The sequence below is a fragment of the Palaemon carinicauda genome, chromosome 7 (assembly GCF_036898095.1).
Source record: "Palaemon carinicauda isolate YSFRI2023 chromosome 7, ASM3689809v2, whole genome shotgun sequence".
Taxonomy (NCBI): Eukaryota; Metazoa; Arthropoda; class Malacostraca; order Decapoda; family Palaemonidae; genus Palaemon; species Palaemon carinicauda.
The window spans coordinates 174,878,285-174,903,976 of record NC_090731.1 but is presented as its reverse complement, the minus strand read 5'-3'; positions in this window follow the sequence as shown (position 1 = coordinate 174,903,976).

The following is a 25,692-nucleotide window of genomic DNA, read 5'->3' as shown; positions in this document are numbered from 1 at the left end:
TTTGGGTACTCAAATCGTTGTTTACAAGTCGAACTTTATTTTCCAAAATCAGACCATTGTTCCCTAGTCTTGGGTAGTGCTATAGCCTGTGTACCATTGTTTTCCACTATCTTGGTATAGAGTTCTCTTGCTTGAGGGTACACTCGGGCACACTATTCTATCTTATTCTCTTCCTCTTGTCTTTTTGAAGTTTTTATAGTTTATTTTTGAAAGATCTATTATAATGCTGTTACTGTTCTTAAAATATATTTTTATTGTTCATTACATCTCTTTTAGTTTGTTTCCTTGTTTCCCTTCCTCACTGGGCTATTTTTCCCTGTTGGATCTCTTGGGTATATAGCATTCTGCTTTGCCAAGTAGGGTTGTAGCTTAGCTTATAATAATAATGATAATAACAACAATAATAATAATGATAATAATAATAATAATAATAATACTTGTAAAATTACGTCACTGACGACGCTTCCGGTAATATGAGTGATAAATCCCAACCGGTTGTTGTTGTTGTTGTTGGAAGTTTTCTAAGGTGAAATTCATTAGTTACTCGTGATGCTGTATCCTCTTGTTGCGCCGACTTCCGCTGACGCAAAGGTCTGTTTCCGCTGACGAAATTTCCTTTGGAAGATTCTGGAGATACGGATTCTGAAAAACATAAGTACAAAATAAAATTGTCATAGAAATGTCACAGTTTTCACAGTAGGAAAACTAGGCAAAGGATAGGGTTTAGGACATCGTTTTGGTTTTTTAGATTCCGAATTTTTTTTTCGTGTTTGGAATTATTTTTTTTGGAATATTTCTCTCATGCTAGAGGGTATTTCATTTATTGGTTTTTAAGCGGTTTATTGACGAAAAAAACCTTATACCTTTTACGTAGATCCTTATTGTTTTTGGTCACAATGTTGTTGAGCTGAAAGGGGAGTTGTTGTTATTATTATTATTATTATTATTATTATTATTATTATTATTATTATTATTATTATTAGTAGTTGTTGTTGTTATAATTATCCAAGCTACAACTCTTGTTGGAAAAGCAGAATCCTACAAGCCTAAGAACTTCAACAGGGAAGGTAGCACCTGAATCCCAGACAGAAATAACGCCAGAATAATAAAAGTACCTCCCATTTTACACTGGCAATTCTTAGATTATCAAGATGGAGAACTATGCCTTTCACCTTCTGCTTAGCTTCGGATGATATCCATGCTTCCGTTAACCTCAACACGTAACCTTCTATATTTCAAAATGCTGGTATTTCTTATCTCCAAGGTTGAATCTCTCTTGGTTTCATTACCCATCCTTTTTTCTGGGTTTCTAGAAGGTCAGAGCTATAGAGAATGTTAGGGTTGCGGTGGCCAGGTGGTAACGTCCTTGCTGGTGATTGCCAGACTGGGGTTCGAGTCCCGCTTAAACTCATTAGTTACTTTGGTCGCTGCAACCTCACCATCCTTGTGAGCTAAGGGTGAGTGGTTTTGGGGAGCCTATAGGTCTATCTGTTGAGTCATCAGCAACCATTGTCTGGCCCTCCTTGGTCCTAGCTTGGGCGTAGAGGAGGCTTGGGTGCTGATCATATGTATATATGGTCAGTCTCTAGGCATTGTCTCGCTTGATGGGGCAATGTCACTGCCAGTCATGAGCGGTCTTTTAATCCTTAAACCTTTAACCTGATGGATCTATGATCTAGAATTTTCATGTTACATTTTTTACGGTGGGTGATATTTCCTTTGGCGGTAGTCGCCATTATTATTGATGTTTTTATTTATTTATTTTTTTTTGGTATATTTATAACTGACGTGGAAAGGTTGTATGTTTATAGATTTCCTTATGAATAACTGTTTATCCGTTGAATGAGCTAGTTTCTTATTTTTTTCACCGAATCGAGGTAGATTACTCGGCAATATTAAAAACCATTTTTTTTGCCCTAATTATACATTATCGATATACATACACACATTTATATATATATATATATATATATATATAGAGAGAGAGAGAGAGAGAGAGAGAGAGAGATATGTATATATATATGTATATATATATATATACTATATATTTCTCATATGTAGTTTATGCATTATTCGTGTATTTCCTTTCTTCATAGGACTGCATTCCATGTTGGAGCCATTGTGCTAGTAGCATCCAGCTTTTCCAAATAGGGTTGTAACTTGACTAGTAATACTATTACTTTTCGAGCTTCATCGTAATGGCATTGAGGCCGGAATATTGAATCATAAGTAAATTGGATTAGTTGAAGCAGGGGGGAAATATAAAAAAAGGAGTGATGGTTATTTGAATGGGAAACCAATTTATGAGTAATGGTGTAGATAATTTAGATAATTAGGACAGTTAGAAAAAAAATAGTAATTTTTTTTGCGTATAACGTTTTTAACTGGTATTAATTATGTGTCCCGTTAGTTATTATTATTATTATTATTATTATTATTATTATTATTAAAGATTATTATTATTACTATTATTATTATTATTATTATTATTATTAAAGATGATTATTATTATTATTATTGAAAGTATAATTATTAAAGATTATTATTATTATTATTATTATTATTATTATTATTATTATTATTATTTTAATTCTCTCTCTCTCTCTCTCTCTCTCTCCTCTCTCTCTCTCTCCTATTTCATATCAGTCCTTTCCTATTCCACTTCCCCTTTCATCTCCCCTTTTCCTTTGTGTTACGCCAGATAGTTTTCCCTATTTCCCAAATCACCCCAGTTGTCTCTGTTTCCCATCATGTGTTTGTTTCCCCCACAGCTTTCCATTTTATGCTTGTTATTTTGTGTCATGTTGATCCTCTCTCTCTCTCTCTCTCTCTCTCTCTCTCTCTCTCTCTATTCACGCTTAGCACAAATCAGTCCAGAGGTAACGGATTCAAACTGGAATTGTAATAATACAACACCACTCAATGTGGTAATTTCTTTAAATACAAAATAGCAAATACTTGGAATTGACTTTCAGCGGATTCAGTAAACAGTAACACGATAAACGAGTTGAAGAATAAGTAAGACAAGATCATAACAACTCTAAATGCTTGAACTAAATCGCTCTACCAAAGAGCAAATGAAGTCTCCGCTGATGGACTAAAAAGTCTTTGATAGATCCAAAATCCTTGTATCTCTCTCTCTCTCTCTCTCTCTCTCTCTCTCTCTCTCTCTCTCAATTTTCCTTCACATCGACATACTCTTTTCATTTGCCTTCTCTCTCTCTCTCTCTCTAAATTTCCCTTCACACCTATATACTCTTTCCATTTGCCTCCAATCTCTCTCTCTCTCTCTCTCTCTCTCTCTCAAAATTTCCCTTCACACCGATATACTCTTTCCATTTGCCTCCAATCTCTCTCTCTCTCTCTCTCTCTCTCTCTCAAAATTTCCCTTCACACCGATATACTCTTTCCATTTGCCTCCAATCTCTCTCTCTCTCTCTCTCTCTCTCTCTCTCTCTCTAAATTTACCCTTCACACCGATATACTCTTTCCATTTGCCTCCAATCTCTCTCTCTCTCTCTCTCTCTCTCTCTCTCTCTCTAAATTTCCCTTCACACCGATATACTCTCCATTTGCCTCCAATCTCTCTCTCTCTCTCTCTCTCTCTCTCTCTCTCTCTCTAAATTTCCCTTCACACCGATATACTCTTTCCATTTTGCCATTTGCCTCCAATCTCTCTCTCTCTCTCTCTCTCTCTCTCTCTCTCTCTCAATTTCCCTTCACATCGACATACTCTTTCCATTTGCCTTGCCTTTCCTCTCATCAATAATTCTTCCCCTTTCCTCTGTCAGTCATTTATCACTCTTCCTCCGCCTCCTTCTTTCCCTTATCTTTTTGCTCATTTTCCACCCTTCTACGTTTCCCCAATCTTTCATTTTAATTTCAAGTTGTCTCTCTTCATTATTGATTCAGGGCGATTTTCTCAACTCTTCTATATGTTAATTCTTATTTGCTTTTAACTAGTCGTCTGAAGTCTTTGTAATTAATATAAAAGGTTTGTGAGGGATAAATCATATATTTCATTTATATTATTATTATTATTATTATTACTACTACTACTACTACTACTACTACTACTACTACTACTACTAATAATAATAATAATTATCACCACTGTTAATTATTATTATTATTATTATTATTATTATTATTATTATTATCATCATTGATAATGATGATTTTTATTATTGTTGTTGTTATTATTATTGTTATTATTATTATCAGTGTCAGATATACCTAACAAGTTATCTTTATTATTTATTGTTTGTTTTAAGGTGAAATGTACACTTGTTTCAACTAAGAATTAGACATATTTGTTAATTGTAGTGACTTAATTAAATGTTATTTAACACACGCACACACACAGACAACTTCTTGTGACTGGTTTCCTGACGATACACTGTTGTGATGGTTCAGAAGAGAAATTTGTGAGAGGCAGAGATGCTGTTCTTGAAGCCTTTCGTTCAGGTCTGTTACCTGAGGTGAGAAGAGTTTTATGAACCTTAAAGGCAGCCCTCATCCAACCCCTCCCCCTTCCCTCAATATCCCTCGAGACCCCAACCCCAACCTCAGCCCCTTATTATATTCCTTGTTTCTGAACCCCTTATATGACCTTCAGTACCTGGGACTCCTTGGGAGGACTTTTTGGGAGGACTCCAGCCGACAACAATATCTTGGCGAACCTCAGTTCCACCCAAGGAGGCTATAGATTTCCATTCCACACGCTCTTCTCTCTCTCTCTCTCTCTCTCTCTCTCTCTCTCTCTCTCTATTCCAACGTGGGGTTTCGTTTTGATAACCCAGGCATAACATACTGCGAGTTATTACATTTGTTCCTGTAGATGCGTATATCACGAAGTTTCTTGAAGAAGGGGGTTTTCAAAATTTGGAAATGAACCCGACTCTTCATAGTTTTGAGAATTATCCCCCATTATATTTTTACGGTTCTAGAAATGCGAATATTATTTTTAGAAATTTTCCAAATGAAAGTTAATTGACATTGCATGTATCTGTATCTGCCCCATGGCCTAGATTCTTGAGTGTAAGTCTTGAGTGAAATAGAATTAAAGTAATAAATGTATGCAATTGAATTATTTTTATCACCAAATTTATTATTAATTTTAGCTTTTTGTCATTTATTTCTTTTTAACCTAACTATGAGATCAGCCAAAGAGTCTGCAGAATAGACTGGCCGGTGCTACTATAGCGTGATTCCTACCCTCATTTTCTGTTCCTACCTCAATATGGGGATTCAAATCTACTATAGAGTGATTCCTACCAAGCAAACAACCAAATGATGTAATATTCCCCTTCCAAGGTGTTATTACAAGAGTAACACCTCAATTAAGCACTACCAAACCAACTAAGTGAGCAAACAGTGTAAAAAAAACGACCATTTTACCTAACTCAACTTAACCCAACCTAACCTAAAGTGCGTTTTATGGATTTTTCAGCATGTTTTACAGAATAGAATAGATTAAAAGTGTCAATAAGTATGTTATATCTATCCTTTTTTGGTAGGAATCACCTCATACCCAAAAAATAAGGTAGGAATCACACTATATCAGAGAATCCTGATTGTAGGAATCACACTATAGTAGCACTGAATGGCGTGCTATCTTTACTTTGACGGCTGTTTTTCTTGTCTTATAGGAATTTAGGAAAACGAGACATCCTGATAAAATCTCTCCAAAATGCTCTCATACCCAAACTTAATCCAAGGCAATCCCGAATGACCAACCGCTATTGATAACGATCATTATATATATGTAGCGTCCAGAGGTTAACATCTAATCCAACCACGAATTCCAGCCACATTTATTGTGGGTTGTTGACTAGTAACGGCGTTTGGTTCAGTTGTCTATGAAACCTCCCATCCTCGTTAAAGGAAAGGTTCTTTTAAAAACCTCAGGTGAGCATGGGGAAAAAAAGAAAGAAAAAAAGGCTGCAATGAGTAGGCTCAAACCATGATAAATTTCTGTTAAGTTGGTCTACATGTATTAGCAGAATATTCTGTAGGTTTAAAGGTTTAAATGCTACTCATGAATGGCAAACTCAAGGACAGTGACAATGCCTTAGAGACTGATCATACCAATCAGCGCCCAAAGTCCCTCTTAACCCAAGCTAGGAACAGGGAGGGCAAGGTAATGGCTGCTGATGACTCAGCGGGTAAACCTATAGGCTCCCCCAAATACACGACCCCCATCACTAGCTCACAAGGATGTTGATTTTGCAGGCACTATAAGAAACTATGTACTGTATACTGTATATATATATATATATATATATATATATATATATATATATCCGTACACTCCCTCTCTCATATATTTTGCTAGCTATATAGTGAAATGTTTGGTTTTTCTGTTGATTTTTTATTTAGTAAAATGTTAGATTTTCTGTGTATTTCGTAGTTTTTTTTTTAAATATACTTATTGGTTTTGCTTCCGCACGCTTGCTCATACACAAACGCATTTGTGTATGGCTTACTTGTGTATATGAATGTTTGAATATTATATATATATATATATATATATATGCAGAAGAACCACAGGGAAAATGAAAATACGAAATATACGCTTAAGTCCTGACTAGTTTCGTGGTACTTCCTCAGAGTCCTCTGAGGAAGTATCACGAAACTAGTCAGGACTTAAGCGTATATTTCGTATTTTCATTTTCCCTGTGGTTCTTTTGCATCTGAGCATCACGTTTTCCTGTGATTTTTACGCATATATATATATATATATATATGTATGGATATATATATATATGTATATATATACATACATATATATATATGTATATATATATATATATGTGTGTGTGTGTGTGTATGTATAATATATATGTGTATATATATATATATATATATATTATATATATAATGTCTGTATGTATGTATGTATGTATGTATGTATCAGATAAAGGTTTTTTCCACGCTTAAACAAGACCTTTAAAATTTTATTTATATTTAGTGTAGAGGTACAGTAATGATATTACACGTTGCAATTATCCGAAATTAAATATTTATGTAACTTTAGCTGTTGTTTTTTCACTGATGGGAAAACTCAGGTTAAAATTGTTTTGGGTACTTGAGATTTTCAAGTTGATTTTCCTTATGGCCGGCTGGCGATAAGGAAGTCTTTCTAGATATAACTAAACCCAGAATGTTACTCTATGTTCTTGCGAATCATTTGGTGACTAGAAATTATTAATTCTAGCACTGGAACTTTTTAGATGACTCAACAAGGTGTGTGTGTGGTTTTTTTTTTTTTTTTTTTTTTCAATAAAATTTTCCTTAGTTCTTTTTGAGCAACTTGTAGTTTAAGTGGTGCCGTAGACGTCAGATAATTAGAAATCTTTCTAGATGTTTATTTTTATCTGATAATTATTTTTTTTCACCTGTTACAAATACATTGAATTTAGTATAGTTTTTTCATGTTGCTGTATTTTATCTAAATATTTAATCTACACTCTTAATGCATGTGTATAAGAGTTATGTGCATCCGAACCTACATGTTGATTGATAGACTGTTGTAAAATGAGATTAGCAGGCATATTAGAGGGGGAGATTAGAAACCATGTTAGAGATGGAGATTAGCAACTATATTAGAGGTGGAGATTAGCAACCATGTTAGAGATGGAGATTAGCAACCATGATAGAGGTGGAGATTAGCAACCATGTTAGAGCTAGAGATTAGCAACCATAATAGAGGTGAAGATTAGCAACCATGTTAGAGATGGAGATTAGCAACCATATTAAAGGTGGAGATTAGCAACCTTATTAGAGGTGGAGATTAGCAGCCATATTAGAGATAGATATTAGCAACCATATTAGAGCTGTAGAATAACAGCCATATAAGAGCTGGAGATTAGCAACTATATTAGAGGTGGAGATTAACAACCATATTAGAATTGAAGAATAGAAGAGGACCTGAAGGTCAGTTTTCCCTGGGTCGGATTCTTGCCAAAGTATTATGGAGTTAACAACAATTATGAATAAAGTATTCATTTAATCAATATTGGTAGAATTTAGCATTAAGAACGAATGCACCTACCATATGGTAACAATCGAATGCTTTTCTTTTTACCTCCGCCAACGAAGTTTGGAGGAAGTAATATTTTCACCCCTGATTGTCTGTTTGTGAACAAGTTTCTGACAACAGTTTTACTCATAGAGTAGTGAAACTTTCAGATATTAATTGTTATGTTGGGACGTGGAAGTCACTCAATTTTGAAAGTCCTAGGTCAAAGGTGAGGGTCATGGTCGAGCAAAAGGTCGACCGTATTAACCCTAGCCTTAACTTCAGTTCGCACATGCTTGTCACACAGACTTCAAATTTGCTTACGATTTAAATTGATCCTGGGAAAGGCAAGCTGGTTTCGAGAAATAAGCTGCTGTGGAGCAGGTCTGCACTCTCATAGAGCTTTTCTAGTTTAGTAAAGGCACTAGATTTATATAACATGTTGGTAGAAAACGTTCCGCCACTTTCGTTATGAACCCACCTTCCCAATTATTATTATTATTATTATTATTATTATTATTATTATTATTATTATTATTATTACTTGCTAAGCTGCTACCCTAGTTGGAAAAGCAGGATGCTATAAGCCCCGGGGCTCCAACAGGAAAAATAGCCCATTGAGAAAATGAAATAAGGAAATTTACAAGAGAAGTTTGAAAATAATAGCAAAAAATTATTCCCCCATAAATTGGGAGAAAGGGGTAGAAATTCTTCCGACGTTGGCAGTGATTAATTACATAAATAATCATTTTCAGAATTATGATTTTTGTGTGTAATAGCAGGAGAGCATAACTCAAACCATTTTCCCCCCATTCGTTAAACAATTGATCAAAGCTCTTGTCTTTTTACTCGCAATAGAAAATCTTGGGATTTTATTTTTCTCGAAATTTTCGCTTTGTTTGGATTTGCCTCGAGGCTCTTTCATGGAATTGGCCCAGGAATCTCCAGGCATTTATAGGAAACTGGAAAACTGGAATTCCATAATTGATGACCTAAGCGTTGAATTGCCAAGTGAATTTTCTTTTACGGATATCTCTTTAATTTATTTTTGCAGAATAGCTAGTGATAGTTCTCTCTCTCTCTCTCTCTCTCTCTCTCTCTCTCTCTCTCTCTCTGAGGCATTGATAGGAAACTGGAATTCCATAATTGATGACCTAAGCGTTGAACTGCCAAGTGAATTTTCTTTCATGTATAACTTTTAAATTATTTCAGCAGAATAGCAAGTGATAGTTCTCTCTCTCTCTCTCTCTCTCTCTCTCTCTCTCTCTCTCTCTCTCTGAGGCATTGATAGGAAACTGGAATTCCATAATTGATGACCTAAGCGTTGAACTGCCAAGTGAATTTTCTTAAGTATAACTCTTAATTTTTGCATAATAGCAAGTGATCTCTCTCTCTCTCTCTCTCTCTCTCTCTCTCTCTCTCTCTCTCTCTCTATACTTGTTTATGTTTAAAATTGGGTTTTCTTCAGTCGTTATCATGACGAACGTGAGCCTTTGCACATTCAAGTACAGTACAGCTGTAATGATATCTTGTATTTTCATAACATTTGGTGACCGCTGTAATCATTACGGGTGTGTGATGTATAGCTTGTACATCGAGGATATCCACAGTTGTTCATTTTTTTTTTATTACTAACACACACACACACAGACACACGAAGTTGGGTAGGTTCATTTAACATTGGTTTCTTGAGAGACTTTTTTGCTTTCGAAATGAAAATTATATTTATTGGCTTATTTTTTCCAATTTAATTTGAACTTTTTTTTTTCTATTGTTGCTCTACAGAAATTTTAAACAACAGTGCCTATCAGTTTTTTTAAAGCTGATATTCTATCCTAGTTGTGTTTCGAAGACTGTCTTGTTTGCTAAAGTTGTGTCAACAGTAATTTTTTTTTTCTAAAACTGTACTTATGTTTTTTTTTTATATATATTTTACTCAGATGTTTGATATAGGCTATATATATATATATATATATATATATGTGTGTGTATATTGCAGTAATTAAGCCTCTCTCTCTCTCTCTCTCTCTCTCTCTCTCTCTCTCTCCTCTCTCTCTCTCTCTTTCTCCTCTATCTCTCTCTCTCTCTCTCTCTCTCTCTCTCTCTCTCTCTCACAGCGATTTAATTATTAGGAAAATATAAATAATTAATAATTGATATTCATATCCATTTTTTATTTAATGCCATTATAAATTATAAATTCTAATTAAATAGATTAACTACTGTAGCTCTCTTGTCTATTGATATACCTTTTGCTTGTAGGGATACTAAATAGCTTAGAAAAAAAAGACAGAGTACATGAACTCTCTCGCTCGCTTTGAAGCATATCAGTGCACTATTAATCCCTGACCTGTTTGAGACCTCTGCCCTCGGCTAATCCCGCTGTTGTACTTATGGATATGGCACTCTTGATGCCAGAGTGCCTGGCTCCTCTGAGTCTTGCATGACAGAAAATTCATTAGAAGTTTTGTACACTGACGGGAAGTTTTACTAGTTATTGAAGGGCTGATGGTAATAAGGTACGTTAGGTATAATTAATGCGTGGAGAGAGAGAGAGAGAGAGAGAGAGAGAGAGAGAGAGAGAGAGAGCTTATGGTGGTGAAATTGGTTTGCGTATCACCATGATCAGCAAAGCTGTATTAATGAAGTTATGGGGTCCTTTGACTGGCCAGACAGTATTACATTGGATCTTTTTCTCTGGTTACGGTTCTTTCCCTTTGCCTACACAGACACCGAATAGTCTGGCCTATTCTATACAGATTCTCCTCTATCCTCATACACCTGACAACACTGAGATTACCAAACAATTCTTCTCTCGAGGGGTTAACTACTAAACTGTATTTGTTCAGTGGCCACTTTCCTCTTGGTAAGGGTAGAAGAGGCTCTTTAGCTATGGTAAGCAGCTCTTCTAGGAGAAGGACACTCCAAAATCAAACCATTGTTCTCTAGTCTTGGGTAGTGCCATAGCCTCTGTACCATGGTCTTCCACTGTCTTGGGTTAGAGTTCTCTTGCTTGAGGGTACACTCGGGCACACTGCTCTATTTAGTTTCTCTTCCTCTTGTTTTGTTAAAGTTTTTATAGTTTATATAGGAAATATTTATTTCAATGTTTTTGCTGTTCTTAGAATATTTTATTTTTCCTTGTTTCCTTTCCTCACTGGGCTATTTTCCCTGTTGGAGCCCCTGGGCTTATAGCATCCTGCTTTTCCAACTAGGGTTGTAGCTTAGCATTTAATAATAATAATAATAATAATAATACTATATTGGTTTGTTGTGAGTGATCAGACTGAAGTCTCTCACCATCACCAATCCGCAAGGGCGAGCGTTGTGATGTAATGGCCAAACCCCAGACATGAATGCGGACATGTCTGAGGCCTTTGTCATGCAGTGGACTAGACACTGCTTCATTTTTTATTGTTGGTGTTTAATATATATATATATATTTATATATATATATGTGTGTGTGTATCTATATATATATATATATATATATATATATATATATGTGTTTATTTATATATATACATATATATGTATATTAGTACATGATTATAGTTCGTTGGTTTCCAGCGATTATAGTTAATAGTAGGCTACTTAAAAAGTAATGCAAATTTAATAATAGTAGGCTACTTAAAAAGTAATGCAAATTTAATAATTGCCATCACGTGTTTTTGTCCTGCCATCACTTTTGACAGATGAAAGCGAAGGACTTGTTCTCAAGAAATGTCCAGGAGACACGTAGGGTTTCATCTTTGATTCGGGTACTTAAGAACCCCGTGTGTGATATTTGCAAGTCCGCAAAGATTAAAAGAGAGAAATGCGAACCCCTTTTTGTGTCAGTCAAGTTACTCCTTGAAAAGAGATTGCTATTACTCTGATACGTGATGCCAAGAGGCATGTGTCCAGAACTCTTATCTAGCTTAATTTTGGGAGGTCAGCGTTTGTCATTTTTACCATGAATTTGATTCTAAGTTGATTATAAGAGCTTTGTCCTTTGCGTAATAGATTATGAATAACGGCACCTGTCTTTGTGTTGTTTTAGAATATTAGTTTTTTACAATTATGATGTTTTCGTGTTTGGGATTACACGTGTGATTGGGAAATGTTATCTCCAATAATTGTGTGTCTCTTCATCATCATTATCATTATCAGCCCAATGCAGGGCAAAGACCTCAAGCAAATTCTTTCATTATTATCATCAGCTGTTATCAGCCCACTGCAGGACGAAGGACTCATACATATTCTTCCACTCGCTTATGTTTATGGTCTTTCTATGCCAGTCTTTTACCTGCAAATTTTCTTAGCTCGTCAATTCATCGTCTTATTTTCTTTCCTCTGATTTGTTTGCAATCTCTAGGGACCCATCCTGTTATTCTTGATGTCCACCTATTGTGTATCATTCTCATTATATGTCAAGCTGAAAAACTGTGAAGTCACCTTATAAGGTACTTAAAATACGGAAGGGAAGTCTATTCATACACTTTTGAAATATTTAAATTTATTATTTATTGCAAATGTGCATGACACAGGGCTCTTCCTCTTCAATAATCAGCTTCTCCTCCATACCTGGATGGGAAATACAGAAATTGCACGTTAGTGGTAAAGCCTAAGAATTAACTTAAATTGTATACGTAAGAATAATATGGCAAGAAGCACTTATACATAGGAATATGCAAACCGTTACCTTACTGTAAGTAGGTCAAGACAAGAAAAACCAAGTATGACAACCATATCAAGGCTGGATAATCCTATCCTGAAATAATATAATATCCGTGTAAGTTTGCATTAAAGGGGAGACTTACAATTTTATGTTGATTTATCCAGAAAATAACAAATAGTAGCTTACCACTATGTACAATAAACCCACGAACAACCTTCAGTAGAGTTGCGAAACCACTGTAAGGACAAGAGAAAGCCTCTATAACTATTGAACATTCGTGAATATCCGTACTCTACCTATGGCAGGTAGGAAGGACTTTAATAGGCAGCAACAAAGGCTCAAAAGATTGCTACGATTACCATTCAGTATTTGCCCCAAAAATACTTGGTACTCACCGTAGTCCATCCGAGCAAGAAGGGATTGAAGTCAATGCTTAGGAGAACGTGACTTTTCTCCACAAATCCTCCACTAAGGCGAGTCGAGGTCGAGACGATGATGAACAAATCAGTCGTAGGAAGCAGAGTACATCCAGGTGGCCACTAATTACGCAGTCCAAATTATGGAACCAAGGGAATAATTCACAAATGCCTCTTGAGGGACCCTTGATTCTTAATAAAAATATCAGAGCCTCGTCCAAGACATCCTCCAGGAGGACAGGCTCACACAGACGATGGGAGACGGGCTCAATGGCATACGGGTATGTGGTTGGTCCTACCAAGGACAGTCCGGACTGACCAGACTGGCAGGACTGCCTCGACTGCTGAGACTGCTTGGACTGCTATAGTACTGCCTTCTCACGCATTCACCGGTCTCGAAGTTTCCTCGTAAACAAAAAAAAAAGGAGGAGTCAACAATTTGCCAATCATAACTATGGCAGCAGGAAGGTCTGTAAGCTGTACCAAGTATATTTTTCTTATTTTGGTAATACTGAAATCCCATATTTACGAATCCTTCCTGCCGCTGTAGGCAAGTACATTAAAAATTTATTCATTCTGTATATATGTCCTTCCCATGTCCATTTTTCTTTTGCTTACATGTTAGAGTATTTTCTAATTTAGTTTGCTCTCGTATCCATGTTGTTGCTCTTTTTTCTGATTCTTATTGATTTTCCCATCATTATTCTTTCCATAGCTCTTTGAGTTGTAACTAGCTTATGTTGTAAGGATTTAGTAAGGCTCCGAGTTTCTGATGCATAAGTTATTTTAGAGTAAAATATATATATATATATATATATATATATAGTATATAAAAGATATATATATGAGATATATATACTTTGTGTGTGTATATATATATATATATATATATGTATATATATATATAATATATATATATACAGTATATATATATATATATATATATACAGTATGTGTGTAAAAGAAAGGTCAAAGGTTACAGGTTGTGTTGAAAGAAGTAAGTTGGAAACCGCTGGAGATATTTGTGAGGCAGGAAATTACATGATTTATGCGAATTTGATGGTGTTTTGAATATGATCCATACTCGATCGTTTTTTACTTCTTTTACTTTTCATTTGTAATATTACCTCAAGCATAAGAAACATGAACTTATGGCTCTTCGAAGCAGAATTAGATGTTATCATAGTTATTCTTTTTAGCTGCTTTGCAATTTTTTGCCTTTTTTTTATCTTAATTTTGGTGTATCTTTATGCTTTCTTATTCTAGAGTGCATTTAATTTCGAATTTAATCATTTATTCTTTTTTTTTTGATAAGTTTTTTTTTTTCAAATATGATTTTTCTTAGTTACTTCCTAAGCTCTTTTTTCCTTTAAACTCCTACACATCCCTTTTTAGGGAATCAATTATTTTTTTTTTATTTCAAATTTTATTTTCCTTATTTACTTCCTAACCTCTTTTTATCTTTTAAAATCCTACACTTACCCCTATTTAGGGGAATCAATTATTTGTTTTTATTTCAAATTTGATTTTCCTTAGTTAAATCCTAACCTCTTTATCTTTAAAATCCTATACTTACCCCTTATTTGGGATTCCTTTCCTACTCCTTCTGCTCCTCTCACCTTCTTTTGGAATTCCTTTCTTTTTACTTCTCATCCTCATTTGTCGTTAATTTACATATTCAGTTATTTTTGTTTCTATTTCCCTTCAGCACATTATTATTGTTATTATTATTATTATTATTATTATTATTATTACTTGCTAAGCTACAACCCTAGTTGGAAAAGCAGGATGCTATAAGCCCAGAGGCTCCAACATGGAAAATAGCCCAGTGAGGAAAGGAAACAAGGGAAAATTAAATATTTTAAGAACAGTAACATTAAAATAAGTATCTTTTCAGCTTCTCTAAATTCTTAGATTCTGTACTTACAATCTTCAATCCTTCGTGTCACCGTACATTTCTCGTATACCTTTTCATCTTGACCCGGTCGTATAGCTTTGTCGAGAAATCAGTTTAAAAAATATTTTCAACTTACGTAGGTTTGAAGTCTTTTTAATTTTGCTCATGTTTTCGTGGATTTTTCCTGAAATGTGAAGAGTAATGAAATGCGTATTTTATATGAAATGCGTAATTTATAAGAAATGGATATTTTATAAGAAATAGATATTATATAGGAAATGGGTATAATACAAGAAATGGGTATTATATAAGAAATGGGTATTTTATAAGAAATAGATATTATATAGGAAATGTGTATAATACAAGAAATGGGTATAATACAAGAAATGGGTATTATATAAGAAATGGGTATTTTATAAGAAATAGATATTATATAGGAATTGGGTATTATATAAGATATGGTTATTATATAAGAAATGGGTATTTTATAAGAAATAGATATATAGGAAATGGGTATTATATGAGAAAGGGGTATTATATGAGAAAGGGGTATTATATAAGAAATTGATATTTCATAAGAAAGTTCCTACTATGAAAGGTCACAAATCGAGTTATTACACGTTGAATTTCAGGCTTATTCAGCAATTATATCATCTTCAAACTTCGATAATTTGACGTTTGTAATTGACTTTGTCCAAGTCAAGAAGTGTTTCTGATGTTTTTGTAAGTCTCTAATCTCTTGCACTCGAGAGTTCTTTGTCTTAGGAATACTGTTATCTTAGTAATACAGTAAATAGATTAGGGAGGAGGACAAGTCTCTCATTATCTTTGTGTATATATATATATATATATATATGTATATGTGTATATATATATATATATATATATTTATATGTATATATATGTATCTGTATGTATATATATATATATATATATATGTATGTATATCGATATAACTTTCTATCTATCTATATATATATATATATATGTATGTATGTATATATATATTTATATGTATATATATGTATCTGTATTATGTATATATATCGATCTATTTATCTATCTATTTATCTATCTATCTATATATATATATATATATATATATATAATTTATTTTTCTTTTTTTTCTTCCTGTGATGGCAACATTATATTACATATTTCTTTAATAGAATCTTCAACCTTATAAGAATTCAATGCATTTATTTATAGCATCAGAGCTATGACCAAGTCAAGTAAATATAGGAATACCTAAGAAAAAATCAAAGGACATATGATTTATGGGAAGAACATGTACGAAAATTAATTTTGAATGATGAAAAGTGCTAATTAATTTCCTTAATTGAATTCCCATTATTCATTTGATATATAGAAAATGATCTGACGTTCATTGTGTTCTCAAAGAACCAAGTTTATTAAGAAATCAAGACCTGTCTTGCATTACTGGTGATGCAATCGAAAGTGAATTAGATAAACGTAAAAGAGAATGAAGTGTTGGGTGAGAAAAAGTAGAATATAGAAGACAACGTTACCCACTTCAGTAAGGAGGAAGTCATCGTACATTCACATCGTCGTATGTGTGTGTGTGTGTGTGTGTGTGTCATTTGGTGAGTAATGACTGCCAATCATAAGGGCCGAGCTATTGTTCAAATGTGGATATAATCATAACTTCTCTCTCTCTCTCTCTCTCTCTCTCTCTCTCTCTCTCTCTCTCTCTCTCTAGAAATATTGTTTAAATATGGATATATTAATAATTCTCTCTTTCTCTCGAAATATTGTTCAAATATAGATGTAATTATAATTCTCTCTCTCTCTCTCTCTCTCTCTCTCTCTCTCTCTCTGGAAATATTGTTCAAATATGGATGTAATCATCTCTTTCTCTCTCTCTGGAAATATTGTTCAAATATGGATGTAATCATCTCTCTCTCTCTCTCTCTCTCTCTCTCTCTCTCTCTCAATCTTGGTCAGATATAGATGTGATCATAATCTTGCTCGAATAGATATGGTTATAATCCTAATTCTCTCTCTCTCTCTCTCTCTCTCTCTCTCTCTCTCTCTGTATTCATTGCTCTAGCATGTGTTTTCATTTCCCCTTTAACCCAATCAGCTCTTCTGATCCCTTGTATTCTGTATTTGCATTTTCAATCCTTCATGTTACCATATATATTTTTAAGCCTTTCAAGATTTTCTCTTTGATATTGGTGAAGTTTCCACGTAGCTACAATTGCAAAGGGTAAATAAGAGGGATTTCTTATAATACAGCATAAAACACCAGTGAAAGGGACCAATGTCGTTGCTACTTGAGAAAAATAATTGGATTAAATTCAATTTGTTTACAGTTTATGCAGAGGCCCACTATATGTTTCTGTATTTTACTTTAAGGTGTAAGATGAAAAATATGTTTTGAATATAAGTCCTTTTGAGCGGATTATGTATTTTGAAGTTTTCTTACCGTTATTTCTTACCATTGTTCAAGTATTTTACTCCTCTTCACATTGTTCAATTGGAAAAAAAGAATTTTTGGAAAAGACAATGTTCTGTCTTATTTCTCTTGTTTTTTTTTTAATATATATATAGTTTACATATCAAGGATCTAATTAATGTTGTTACTGTTCTTGAAATATTTTATTATGATTGTTTATTCTTCTCATGTAGTTTATTTACTTCCTTTTTTTCCTTTCCTCACTGGGGTATTTTTCCCTGTTGGAGATTATGGACTTACAGCAACTTGCTATTCCAACTAGATTTATAGCCTAACATGTAATAATAATATTTTACTCGTTCACATTTTTCAATTGAAAAAAAAATATTTTGGAAAAGAAACAGCGGTATAAAGATATATTTAAAAAATGCTCTTCCATTATTTCTTACCATTGCTCAAGTATTTTATTCATTTGTATTTTTCATTTAAAGAAAAAATTAGAAAAGAAACTGACGAGTTAAGGTATATTTAAAAAATGTTCTATTATTTCTTACTATTACTCAAGTATTTTACTCATTCACATTTTTAATTGAAAAAAGAAATTCGAAAAAGAAACTGACGAGTTAAGATGTATTTAAAAAATTTTCTTCTATTATTTCTTACCATTAATCAAGTATTTTACTCATTCAAATTTTTCAATTGGAAAAAAATTATTTTCGGAATAGTAACTGCCGAGTTGAGATATGTTTTTAAAAATTTATTCCATTATTTTTACCATAGCTCAAAATTTTTACTCCTCTTCACATTTTTAAACTAAAAAAAAAACAAGATTTTCGTAAAAGAAACTGCTGAGAAAAAATATATTTTACTCTTTCAGATTTTTCAATTGGGAAAATATATCGAAAAAATAACTGACGAGTTAAGATATATTTAAAAAATGTCCTTCTATTATTTCTTACCATTACTCGGGTATTTTACTCGTTCAGATTTTTAAATTACAAAAAAAAAAAAAAAAAAAATATTTTCGTAAAACAAACTGCCAAGAAAATATATATTTTCAAACTTTTTCTTTTAATGAAATTCTGTGGAGATTCCTTACCTACGCGTGGATAATTCGTACTCTTGTGCGATGAACTGAAGGATTCTCACCAAATATATCCTGGAGACTGATGGTTAGAAGAAAGTAAAACAAGGAATTCAGTAGAATCAGTTGGGGAGAATGTGGAATGTGTCGTTTATAGACAAACTATCGAAATAGGTTTATGTCAGGTTGAAAGCTGCTCTCCTTAGTTGTAATTTCTTAGTCAAATATTTTTATTTATTATATATATATATATATATATATATATGTATAAATGTTTGTACAGTATATGCATTTATATATTAATAACTGTGTTGTATATGTTAAGTATATAGCTATTATATGTATATGTATATGCATATGCGTTCATATATATTCACACCTATATACAAACACACACACACACACACATATATATATATATATATATATGTATGTATATATATGTATATATGTGTATATATATACATATATATATATACATATATATATATATATGTATGTATATATATATATGTATATATATGTGTATATATATACACACACACACATATATATATATATATATATATATGTATATCTCACAATGCAATTTTCCATTTAATGCGGGTGTCACCAATAGTGCTCAATATTTTGGTATCTGAGGTAGTCCTTGGGTTTGAGGTTGCTAGCCCCATGACTTTTTTTCTAGGCTTCAGCAAATGTTGGTTCCCGTTGACCGAGGGGTGGAATTTTGGGCGAACTTGCGCAACGTTTAAAAAGGTCCCCGAGGTAGAAGTTTGTATTAATTATTGTACGTTTGTTTGTTTACTCAGTTGCAAGTAACAAATACAGATTTCATCTTTTTTTCTCTGTTAGTTTAATTCAATTGTCATTTGGTTAGAGTTTTTCATAGCAAGTATTCTATAGAACCAATGTTCTGTTGGTTAAAGTTAGAAAAAAGCAACATATATAGCTCGTATGTTAATTTTACTTCACTCTTCATTTAGCTAAAAGATTTTTATCAGCCATTGATGTGGATGTTGAAAAAAAAATAAAAGGCAGTGTGTACTGCTCTGCTAATTTCTATGTTAATTTTACTTCACTCTTCGTTTAGTCAGAAGATTTTCAAAGCAAATCTTCTATAAAACCAGTGATGTGGTGGTTAAAAAGTAAAAAAAAAAGGCAACGTGTACAGGTCTGTTAACTTCTATGTTAATTTTACTTCACTCTTCGTTTAGTCAGACGATTTTTATAGTAAGTGTTCTTTAAAACCAGTGATGTGGTGGTTTAAAAGTAAAAAAAAAAAAAAAAAAAAAGGCAACGTGTACAGGTCTGTTAATTTCTATGTTAATTTTACTTAACTCTTCGTTTAGTTAGAAGGTTTTCATAGCAAGTGTTCTATAAAACCAGTGTTCTTTTTACAAAAAAAAAAAAAGCAAAAATAAAGCAACTTGTACACCTCAGTTATTTCTATGTTAATTTTACATCATTCTTCATTTAGTTAGAAGATTTTCATAGCAAGTGTTCTATAAAAACTAGTATTCTTTGTACAAAATAAAGCAAAAAAAAAAAAAATGCAACGTGTACAGCGATCCTCACGTCAAGGGTTAGATACCTCTTATCTTGCCGAGCGAACATTGACATGGCATAAATATCTCTTATGTGCAACGCCTACGTGTTGCTATCAGTGGAAATTTGTGAACGTCGTAACAGCTGTACCTTCGCTTTGCCTTTTGTATTTTCTGTTATGTTGTGCGTTTGCTGGTTTACAAAAAATGTTAATTGTCCTTCTTTGTTAGTCGTTGTTGTTTGAAATGATTTGTTATAATTAGGGCCCAGTCACATTTTCGGTTACGAACACATTTTGTGGGAATTCTTTGGGGCTATGTGTACACACACACACATACATATATATATATATATATATATATATATATATATATATATATATATATATGTTTATTTGTTCCAACACGAATCCTTACCACTGACCCCATAGAAGGTTTTCCTATACATTGCTCAGTGGTATGTTAATAAAAATACAATTTTCTTAGAAATTGTCATATATATATATAAAGGAAAATCAACACAATATCATGCTCAAATAGGAATAAATTTCTATCTCATTCTGGGGATCGAACCCTAGCCCCTTCAAATGAAAGGCCATCAGTGGCTCTAAAAGAAGTCTTAACCTAAGTGCTATCTGCATTTTTGTAGGTAGTAGGTTGGCCAGGGCACCAGCCGTCCGGTGAGATACTACCGCTAGAGTGTTATGGGGTCCTTTGACTGGCTAGACAGTACTACATTGAATCCTCCTCTCTGGTTACGGTTGTTTCCCTTTGCCTACACATACACAGAATAGTCTGGTCTATTCTTTACAGATTCTCTTCTGTCTTCATACACCTGCCAACACTGAGATTACCAAACAATTCTTCTTCACTCAAGGGGTTAACTATTGCACTGTAATTATTCAGTGGCTACTTTCCGGTTGGTAAGGGTAGAAAAGACTCTTTATCTATGGTAAGCAGCTCTTCTAGGAGAAGGACACTCCAAATTCAAACCATTGTTCTCTAGTCTTGGGTAATGTCATAGCCTCTGTACCACGGTCTTCCACTGTCTTGGGTTAGAATTCTTTTCCTTGAGGGTACACTCGGGCACACTATTCTAGCTAATTTCTCTTCCTCGTGTTTTGTTAAAGTATTTATAGTTTATTTAGGAAATATTTATTTTAATGTTGCTACTTTTTTAAAAAATATTTTATTTTCCCTCGTTTCCTTTCCTCACTGGGCTATTTTCCCTGTTGGGGCCCGTGGGTTTATAGCATCCTGATTTTCCAACTAGGGTTGTAACTTAGCAATTAATAATAATAATAATAATTCACCTGGTCAGACATCCGTTTCATATCAGCGTGTGATAGTTTATCAGTAATTACAGCAGGGAACTTTGACAGCAAACATTAATATTTTAGATTTTGTTTTTATTTTTTTATAATTTACACCCAGAAGAAGCACGTAGACTTCGTACATCTGTCCAGGCAATTTCCAAACATATTGAGCTTGATACAGAAGTGACTTGGACTTACTGTACATCTCATCCGACAGGAATTATTGCCTTGTTTTTACTATGGAGTCGCCCATTGTTAGATGAGTCTGCCCGATGTTGAAAAATGTAAGGTTGTCCTTGCATCTATCTATGTATTTATGGATACTAGTACGCTTATTTGTGTTCCTGTATACAGTATATATACTGTACAGTCAAGTTAGGCTCAACCATGTAATGTCTTGCGAGAGGGTACACTCGGGCACACTATTCTATCGTATTTATCTTCCTCTTTTTTTTCTTTTTTTTTTTTTTTTGTTAAAGTTTTTTGGTTTGTATAGGAGATATTTATTTGAATGTTACTGTTCTTAAAATATTTTATTTTTCCTTCTTTCCTTTCCTCATTGGGCTATTTTCCCTGTTGGAGCCCCTGGGCTTCTAGCATCCTACTTTTCCAACTAGGGTTGTAGCTTAGCAATCAATAACAATAATAATAATCTAAATATTTACGGACACTAATACGCAATGTTGTGTTCATGTATACAGTAGATATACTGTACAATCAAGTTAATCTCACCCATGTAAGGTTGGCTGTACACTTTGAGCAACTGATTATTTGCATGTGATAGCAAACCAGAAATTAATTCGAATATTTTCCTAATTTCACCCAAGGTATTAAAATAATTTACGTATGGCCTTTTATGCTTTTCCACCACGTAAAATGTTAAAACTGTATATCCAAACTTGTTTGCCCTGAATTCGTATGTGCACATCAGTCCATATCAATTGTTTAATGTAGATAAGAATACTTATAGTTTGTAATTGATGACAACTGGAAACTATATTTGTGTATGTTGTTATTATTATTATTATTATTATTATTATTATTATTATTATTATTATTATTATTATTAGCCAAGCTAGTTGGAAAAGCAAGATGCTATAAGCCCCAGGGGTTCCAATAGGGAAAAATAGCCCTGTGAGGAAAGGAAATAAGGAAATAAATAAATGATGGGAACAAACTAACAATAAATCATTCTAAAAATAGTAACCGTCAAAATAGATATGTCATATATAAACTATTAACAACGTCAGATGTGTTATTTATCACAACCAAATATCAAGAGGTTTGGGATGCATAGCAGGAGAGTTATGATGAATATTAAGGGATTAATTATGAATATCCAAGAGATTCGTGATAATTATGAAAGAGATTCATGATGAATATCTAGGGATTTATGTTGAATATCCCAGAGAATCGTGATGAACATCAAGGGATTTGTGATGAATATCAAGAGATTTATGCTGAGTATCAAGGGATTCGTGGTGAATATCAAGAGATTCGGGATGAATATCCAAGAGATTTATGCTGAATATTAAGGGATTTGTGATGAATATTCAAGAGATTCGTGATGAACATCAAGGGATTTGTGATGAATATCAAGAGATTTATGCTGTATATCAAGGGATTCGTGGTGAATATCAAGAGATTCGGGATGAATATCCAAGAGATTTATGATGAATATCAAGAGATTTATGATGAATATCCAATAGATTCGTGATGAATATCCACGAGGTTCGTGATGAATATCCAAGAGATTCGTAATGAATATCAAGGGATTTGTGATGGTTATCCAAGAGATTCATGATGAATATACAAGAGATGTATGATGAACATCCAAGCGATTCATGATGAATATCAAGGGATTTGTGGTGAATATCAAGGGATTTGTGATGAATATCGAGAGATTTATGATGATTTTCCAAGAGATTCATGATGAATATTAAAGTTCATGATGAATATCCAAGAGATTCGTGATAAATATCAAAGGAATCGTGATGATTATCCAATAGATTCAGGATGATTATTAAGAGATTTTTTTATGAATATACAAGATATTCGTGATGAATATCAAGAGATTCGTGATGAATATCAAGAGATTCGTGATGAATATCAAGAGATTCGTGATGAATATCCATGAAATTCGTGTGAATATCAAGAGATTTATGGTGAATATTAAAGAGATTCGTGAGGAATATCAAGAGATTTATGGTGAATATCCAAGATATTCGTGATGAATATCAATGGATTTTTATGATTATCCAAGAAATTCGTGATGAATATCAAGAGAGTTATGCTGAATATCAAAGGATTTGTGATGAATATTCAAGAGATTCGTGATGAATATTCAAGAGATTCGTGATGAATATAAAGGGATTTGTGATGATTATCCAAGAGATTTTTGATGAATATCAAAGGATATGTGATAAATACCCAAGAGATTTTTGATGAATATCCAAGAGATTTATGATGAATATCCAAGAGATTCATGATGAATATCCAAGAGATTCGTGATGAATATCAAGGGATCTGTCATATTAGAGCAAATAATTTAAATGACCTATTAAAAGAGCGTTATTCAATAGGAAATTTTTCACTCCTGATATTTCAGTTATATATATATATATATATATATACATACATATATATATATGTATATATATATAGTATATATATATATATATATATAACCTTTGGATACTTTTAAATGTCCGTTCCATTTATGTTATCTTGTAAAGAGACCTCGTTAGTGGGAATTCAAATGTGTATATTCGTAGATACATTATAGTAGAAAAGGGGATAATGTTGGCGACTGCCTTAGATATTCTTAACAAGAGGCTAATGAAAAAAATATTATTTGTTTTGGTTGATTACATAAAGGATAGTCTCTCTCTCTCTCTCTCTCTCTCTCTCTCTCTCTCTCAATAAATATTTTTTTAGGGTGATTACACAAACAGCATTAAAATCATATCGTAATAATTCTCTCTCTCTCTCTCTCTCTCTCTCTCTCTCTCTCTCTCTTATAATAAGTATTATTTTTAGGGTGGTTACATAAACAGCATTAAAACTATGTCGTAATAACTCTCTCTCTCTCTCTCTCTCTCTCTCTCTCTCTCTGTCTTAATAAATATTATTTGTTTAGGGTGATTACATATCAACATTAAAATTTATGTCGTAGTAACTCTCTCTCTCTCTCTCTCTCTCTCTCTCTCTCTCTCGCTGTGTGTGTGTGTGTGTTTGTGTTTGTGGGTCGTGCAGAAACAACCCTTTCTCAGTTGTGCTTTGAAATGTTTAAAAAGTTTATAATCTTTTACCCAAGGGTCTTGGTATAAGGGTGAGCGTCCTATTCCTTCCCAAAACCACAATATGACTGAACCCTTTATTATGCTCTCTCTCTCTCTCTCTCTCTCTCTCTCTCTCTCTCTCTCATTTAAAAGTATGTTTTATTCTTCTATTCCGTTCCCCTGTTTTCATGAGCTCTTAGTTCCATCTACCTTGAAGTCCTTTTTGAAGTCCTTTTTAACCATGATGGGAGACGCACACAGACAATCCTTCACCTTCAAAATCCTTTAACAAAGGCCTTCCATTGTAACCCGATGCTTGCTTTATCCTGAAACCGTTCCTTTTTTTCCCTTCTACAGAACTTATAATTCCCGGGATTATGGAAGAAAATCCTTCCAACCCTTATTGAACTAATGGAAGAGAGAGCTTAGGCGATGGGATTCCGAGTGGAAGAAGAAGGGGAACAGAGTTTACTAGGGAAAGCATTTGGAAGCAATGAGAGTGTCGGAGTTGTTTTTTTTTTTAATCGAAATTTAAAACCCCGTTTTAATTCCGTATTTGGGAAACTTAGTTTTGTGGCAAGAAATGAGAAGTGACTCTCGCATTGTTTACAAGGAAAATCATTTGGAAGCAATGAGTGTCTCGTTGGAGTTCGACTTTGGAGTGAGTGTGTTTTTTTTTTTTTATCGAAATTTAAAACCCCGTTTTAATTCCGTATCTGGGAAACTAATTTTGTGGCAAGAAATGTGAAGTAACCCTCGCATTGTTTACAAGGAAAATAATTTGGAAGCAATGAGTGTCTCGTAGTTCGACTTTGGTGTGTGTGGTGGGTTTTTATTTTATTTTTTTTTTTAATGAAATTTAGAACCCCGTATTGATTCCGTATTTGGGAAACTATTTTTGTGGTAAGAAATGTGAAGTAACACTCTTATTAACTCTTGTTTACGAGGAAAATCCTTTTGAAGTAATGAGAAGGTCTCGTTAGAGTCCATCTTTGGTGTATTTATTTTTATTTTTTAAATCGAAATTTAGAATCCCGTATTAACTCCGT